Source organism: Staurois parvus, unplaced genomic scaffold (genome assembly GCF_062004578.1).
Source record: "Staurois parvus isolate SC_StPar_1 unplaced genomic scaffold, SC_StPar_1.0 ptg000050l, whole genome shotgun sequence".
In the NCBI taxonomy this organism is placed as follows: Eukaryota; Metazoa; Chordata; class Amphibia; order Anura; family Ranidae; genus Staurois; species Staurois parvus.
In genome coordinates this window covers 1,073,049-1,080,116 of record NW_028317846.1, presented here as the reverse complement: position 1 = coordinate 1,080,116, position 7,068 = coordinate 1,073,049, and positions in this window count along the sequence as shown.

The following is a 7,068-nucleotide window of genomic DNA, read 5'->3' as shown; positions in this document are numbered from 1 at the left end:
GATTATGGCACAATGGTGGACGATTTTAGGGTTTAAAAAAGGTGGTGAGGAGGTGACATATAACCTTCTCACCACCTGTCAAATACCATCTGAAGAACGATGCACCACAGATCACTCTTCAAGCCCTCAGTCACTCAGGAGATGAGGAAACCAGCAAGTTTAGGACATTTATCAGCAGGCAACCAAGTGCACAAGATGGACGTCGAGATGAAAATTAGAGTTACTGAGCACATAGGCTCATATCCCTGAATCCATTTAAATGTAAATTTTTCATTTTTGGATAATATCTTTAAATTAACATAAAACAGTGGTTGAATAAAGATACACAAAAAATATGTGAGCTCATTAACAAATTCTCTGGAACCAATTTAGAATATTTCAGATTATACTCTTACAAACCAGAATCTTCACCTTTTCTTCACATTTTGAAAAGTACAGCAGCTATTTATTTAATGTTTTTCTCTGCTGTGCTGAATTTTAATTACTAGTGTAAAGGGCAGCCAAGCAAAAGCCAGTTCTTGTTACTGACAAATTTAACAACAAGGTAAAAACTGGCTGTTTTGTTAAAGGTAACAGATTATAACCACTGTTAACAGATAGGAATTTTGGGAGTGGTAAAGGATGCATTGTGGTTTATTTAAAGCCCAATTGAACTTTCAGTTACCCTAGGTTCACATCTGTGCGGGTGGTGCCGCTGTGGATCCGCACAAAAATCCGTGCAACCGCATCACCCGCACAGAGAAATGCGGACCTACGGGCGGGTGCCATTAGTTCTAATGGCGCGCCGCCCGCACTGGAAAACGCAACCGTACTGGGAACCGAGGTTCTCATGCGGGCTGTGTTTTCAAAAGAAATGCAGGGACTTCTTCCCTGTGTGTCACTGGCACAGGAGTCCATTCAAATGAATGGGCTCTCATGCCCGTGCAAAACACTGCCCGCATGGCCGCATATATGTGAACCGGGAGTCAAAGTTACTGAAATACATTCCAGGTGCATAAAATTCAAAAAGGTGTGCAATGTCTTACCCTAGGTTCACACATATGCGTTTTGTGCAGCTTTTTGCAGAAACGCAGTACAGTCCATTTAACATGATTTCCTATGGGACAGGTTGACATCTCTGCGTTTTCACCAAGTGAGTTTTTTTGGAAAGGGTCAGGGACTTTTTTGAATGCAAAAAATTGTGTTTCTGTTTCTATAGACTTCAATGGAAACGCTGCAGAAAAGCATGTATTGCGTTTTTGCTGCATTTGTGATGCGTTTTGCATTGTACATCTGCCTAGCAACAAGTGAAAAAAAAACAAACGTGAAACGCATCAAAAACGCGGCAAAAATGCAGGTGCAAAACTGCAATGCAGAAATGGCTCAATCGCAACGTGCATAGTTGTGAACCTGGACTTAAGCTGGCCATAGAATGATCAAATCGTGGTTGGTTCAGCAGCAACTGGCCACATTTCGATCCATCTATGGACAAGCTGGTTGTACCCAAGTTGATCGAGGGATTGACTTGGATACAACCAGCCTGTCAAATTTTCTTACATGCAAATAATGATGGCAGTTATAGCAGCTAGCAGTAACATTGTGTTCTGCCAGTCTTAAATACTCCCTGCTGGTAGTATACAATAGTGATGCTTAAGGGATTCCTCCATCAACACTGACTGTGTTCATGGGGGAATCATGAAATTTTCTTTCCTGCAACCAGTGGTGGCCAGACAGAAAATCAAATCATCTATGGTGTGCCTTACACTCTGATGTCTTTAAACAGTAGAATTCTGTCGTATGTACTCTCCAGCGCCTCAGGATATGCACAGCCAAAAGGGAACCCAAGGGTACCAGGACAGTGACAACCAAAGGAAATGCTTCAGGGGTGCAGCCCTCCTCAGACGGGGAAATCAGCCACTGGATAGAGAGAAAACAGGTGGCGCACACACCTAGTGCATTATCCAAGGTGTATTGTGAGGAGTGAAAGAATAATAAAAACATACTCACAGACGAAGCATGTATCTAAAAAGCATAGAAAAATGACAATGGCCACAATGGCAGGCAAGGTGTTCTCACTGTCAGTGCGGTCAAATGGTTGACGTGTTTCGGGGATGAATCCCTTTCCTCAGAGCTGATGACCAGCCTCTGATGCAGATGTGTGATGAATGGAAAGCAGGAGCCTTGCTGTTGAGGCAACAGCGTCTCCTGTTTTCTCTCCATCCAGTAGAATTCTGTCCCCTGCAGAGTGGAATCTTAGAACTCTTTGTGGAAGCAGGGGGTCTCTCTGCAGAGAGCTACTACTAATTCAGACCCATAGCTCTGCAGTCAGCAAAGTTCATGTTCGTTGAAGATTAGGTAGCTCCCAGGATGTGCTGCAAGTGTAAATACATATAATGGTCAGATGTCCACAAATATTTGACCATATAGAATACCATACGTACAGGAAATACCCAATGCAACAGCAAAATGTTCTTCATCACCCTTAGGCACAACACAGCAGCTCCATGCTTTTCATCCCTTATCCACCTCTTAGAATTCATTGAGTGAAGGGTAGACGGTGACAGTGATATGCTGGCTCTGGCACTGAGCATTAAGCACATCATTGAAGGTTTTTCCTACTGATGTCTATTTTTTATCACACTATTAAATGTATAAATAAAATATAGCACAAGTTGTACATTTGAAAGGTATTATATTTTCCAACTAATGCAGGTCTGAACAGTAGGAAACTGTTGTGGTATGGTCAATGAGCTTGTTATATATTGCAGTATATGAAACAAAGTGTACCAATTTTAATAAAGTGCTATGCATGTAGCAGTGTTTGATAGTTGGAGCTGAACTCCAAGCAAGTACAAAAGAAACATACTTTAATTCAGTTATGCATTTGTAAAAGAAAAACACAAAAAAAAAAATACCGCTGATATAAATACATTTTTTTTTTGCTTCTCAAAATATCCAACAGACTTGGAGAAGGAAGATCAAAACGTGGGACAGTCAGAGTCTGTTACTTTTGGGTTTTTATCAAACCATAATTGGGAGCTTATTGGGAAATCTACCAAAAGGATGACCTTATCATTGTGCCGCTGTTACTTCACTATGCCGGGGGCAGTGAGGTGACAATGAAATCAGGATTTTAGCAGTCATATTTCTCCACAGTTGCATTTTGTTAGTTAGTTAGTGCCAGTACTAAAGTTTCAGGAGTGGAAGATGGGGGAAGGGTGTTGAATGGTGAAAAGATGCTTGCAGCTATAGGGAAAGGTGAGACATGTGTAAGGCATAATATTCAAATCCTAAGTTTTACACTTGCTATTAGAGATGAGCGAATCGAACTTGGCGAAGTGGAATTCGTTTCGAATATTAGGAAAAATTCGATTCGCGCCGAATCCGAAAATTAGCAAACTTCGGATGCACGAATCGAATTTTCCCCGATCGGCCGATTTTCATCCCTTCTACAGCTGGCAAAAAGTGTCCCTGCAGAGAGCTCCGCTATTTCTGACAGTTCTCTGACAGTTCCTTCACATTTACAGCGGTTGAAACATTGTATCTATTTGTTTCCATTTAGGATACAGATGTTTTTATTTGGAAACAAATAGATACAATGTTTCAACCGCTGTAAATGTGAAGGAACTGTCAGAGAACTGTCAGAAATAGCGGAGCTCTCTGCAGATACACTTTTTGCTGGAATGGAATTCTTCTTATTTTCATCCTACTTCTTCTTCTTCTTCTTCATCCTCATCCTCATCCTCTTCTTCTTCATCATCATCCTCATCCTCTTCTTCTTCTTCTTCTTCATCCTCATCCTCTTCTTCTTCTTCTTCATCCTCATCCTCTTCTTCATCCTCATTCTCTTCTTCTTCATCCTCATCCTCTTCTTCTTCATCCTCATCCTCTTCTTCTTCATCCTCATCCTCTTCTTCTTCTTCTTCTTCTTCTTCTTCATCCTCATCCTCCTCTTCTTCTTCTTCTTCATCCTCATCCTCTTCTTCTTCCTCGCCATCATCCTCTTCTTCTTCATCATCCTCTTCTTCATCCTCATCCTCTTCTTCTTCTTCTTCTTCATCCTCTTCTTCTTCTTCTTCTTCCTCATCCTCTTCTTCTTCTTCTTCATCCTCATCCTCTTCTTCTTCTTCTTCTTCTTCTTCTTCTTCCTCATCTTCTTCTTCTTCTTCTTCATCCTCATCCTCTTCTTCTTCTTCTTCCTCATCCTCATCTTCTTCTTCATCCTCATCTTCTTCTTCATCCTCATCCTCTTCTTCATCCTCATCCTCTTCTTCTTCTTCTTCTTCTTCTTCTTCTTCCTCATCCTCATCCTCTTCTTCTTCATCCTCATCCTCTTCTTCTTCATCCTCATCCTCTTCTTCTTCTTCTTCTTCATCATCCTCATCCTCTTCTTCTTCTTCTTCTTCTTCTTCTTCATCCTCATCCTCATCCTCTTCTTCTTCTTCTTCTTCTTCCTCATCCTCATCCTCTTCTTCTTCATCATCCTCATCCTCATCCTCTTCTTCTTCTTCTTCTTCTTCATCATCATCATCTTCTTCTTCTTCCTCTTCTTCTTCTTCATCCTCATCTTCTTCTTCATCCTCATCTTCTTCTTCTTCTTCATCCTCATCCTCTTCTTCTTCTTCTTCTTCTTCTTCCTCATCCTCATCCTCTTCTTCTTCATCCTCATCCTCTTCTTCTTCTTCTTCTTCATCCTCTTCTTCTTCATCTTCATCTTCATCCTCATCCTCTTCTTCTTCTTCTTCATCCTCATCTTCTTCTTCTTCATCATCCTCATCCTCTTCTTCTTCCTCCTCATCCTCATCCTCTTCTTCATCCTCATCCTCATCCTCTTCTTCTTCTTCATCCTCATCTTCTTCTTCTTCATCCTCATCCTCTTCTTCTTCTTCTTCTTCTTCTTCTTCATCCTCATCCTCTTCTTCTTCTTCTACTTCATCCTCATCCTCTTCTTCTTCTTCTTCTTCTTCTTCCTCATCCTCTTCTTCTTCTTCTTCTTCTTCATCCTCATCCTCTTCTTCTTCTTCTTCCTCATCCTCATCCTCCTCTTCTTCTTCATCCTCATCCTCTTCTTCTTCTTCTTCTTCATCCTCATCTTCTTCTTCTTCTTCTTCTTCGTCATCCTCATCCTCTTCTTCTTCATCATCCTCTTCTTCTTCTTCCTCATCCTCATCCTCTTCTTCTTCTTCTTCTTCTTCTTCTTCTTCATCCTCATCCTCTTCTTCTTCTTCTTCTTCTTCTTCTTCATCCTCATCTTCTTCTTCTTCATCCTCATCCTCTTCTTCTTCTTCTTCTTCTTCATCCTCATCCTCTTCTTCTTCAATTGAAGCTGCTTCTGCTCCGCCACTCTGCCATTGGACTCTTGATAGTCGTCTCCCCACACTGCTGCTGGGGGGACTTTTTAACATAGGCCTCTTTATGGCCTTCAATTTAAGCTGCTTACGCTTTGCCACTCTGCCATGGGCCCCTGTACCGCCTCCTCATGCTGCTGCCAGGCCCGTTATCTGCCATGGGCCCCCGTACCGACTCCTCATGCTGCTGCCAGGCCCGTAATCTGTCATGGGCCCCTGTACCGCCTCCTCATGCTGCTGCCAGGTCCAGAGTGTGTCATGGGTCCCTGTACGGCCTCCCATTGCTGCTGTCTCCATCGCCACACTCTGCCATGTGCCACTTTCAGGTCTCCTCACACTGCTGGTGGGTTCCATTTTGTCATAGGGTGCTGTATGGCCTCCCATTGCTGCTGCCTCCACCGCCACACTGTGGCTCCACACTCTGGTTTTGGCCCCGTGACTGCCCAAATGAGTGAAGTGTGCGGTGATTCTAAGATCGACGGCACTCATCTGCATGTCATACTGACTGACAGTATTATTTCTCTTCCCCAGCAGACTCCAAAGGCATTTAAATTAAAGGTACAGTGTTCTGCACTAATATAAAGGCTCTCTGAAGCCTAGAAACCCTTTTAATAAGTTAAATTCGCAGCGAATAAATTCGCATCGAATCGAATTTATTCCGCAAATTCGGCGAATCAGCCGAATCGAATTTTTGAATAATTCGCTCATCTCTACTTGCTATAATCAGATGAAAGAAGTTGCATTACCCCTGCGCCTATGAAAAGCCTAAAGATAAAATACCATAGGAGGCAAAAAATAAGAACAGGATTTGCAGGAAATCAGGATCGCTCAGACATACACAAAGGTGACAGTTATCTGAACACTACAAAATTCAATTAGAAGATAGACTGGGATGTCCTTTCCAAGGAATATGACCCATCAAGATGGGTGCACCTGGCCATATCTGTGCATGTATACAGCCCACCTGAAAAGAGATATACAGAGCATGCATGCTTGTTCTAGGACACTGCGAAAAATCTTAAATGAAGGAAAAACAGATAGGACCACAGAGAGGAGACAACCAGAGAAGCAGGTGAATGGAAAGAAAAGCAGCAAGAGCAAAAAAAGGACACCATGACCCAGGGAATAGAGGAAAAACTGAAATTAAACTCACCCAAGCTCAACTGCTATAACTTGTTATTGAGGGCTGGAGGCCGGTGCTCTGGCTAAAACGTTCACTTGTCTCAGTGTTGTCTTTAAAGATGTTAGCCGGCAACTCAGATGTTGCTCAATATATCTTTATTGGTTATAAAATATTTGTACAGAATCTACAGATGCTAATGCATTTCAGCGAAAGCCTTCCTCATAGCATACAAAACATAAAATCAAATATTATATATAATAGCACAGCCCATCCAAACAAATGTGTTGGCGTATTGACTTGATTAAAACAATTAGGTTACTTCATATCATATGGAAAAGGAATACAAAAAAAATCCAAAGGCTTTAGATGGCAAAAAGGGGCATGCCCCCCATTCAAGATAAATATTTGCTGGCAAATGTTTTATAATCATTCCTATTTATAAATACTGCCATGAAAACAATCCTGATACCTATAAAACAACATCTGCAAAACAACGTGATTTCACTTCAAGAATAGGTTGCCATCCAATATATTATTTAAGCCATGTGGAACCCTAGTATTGAGTGTGTGGATCCACCACAGCTCATGTTGAAGTAAAGTGTGGTACGTGTCACCCCT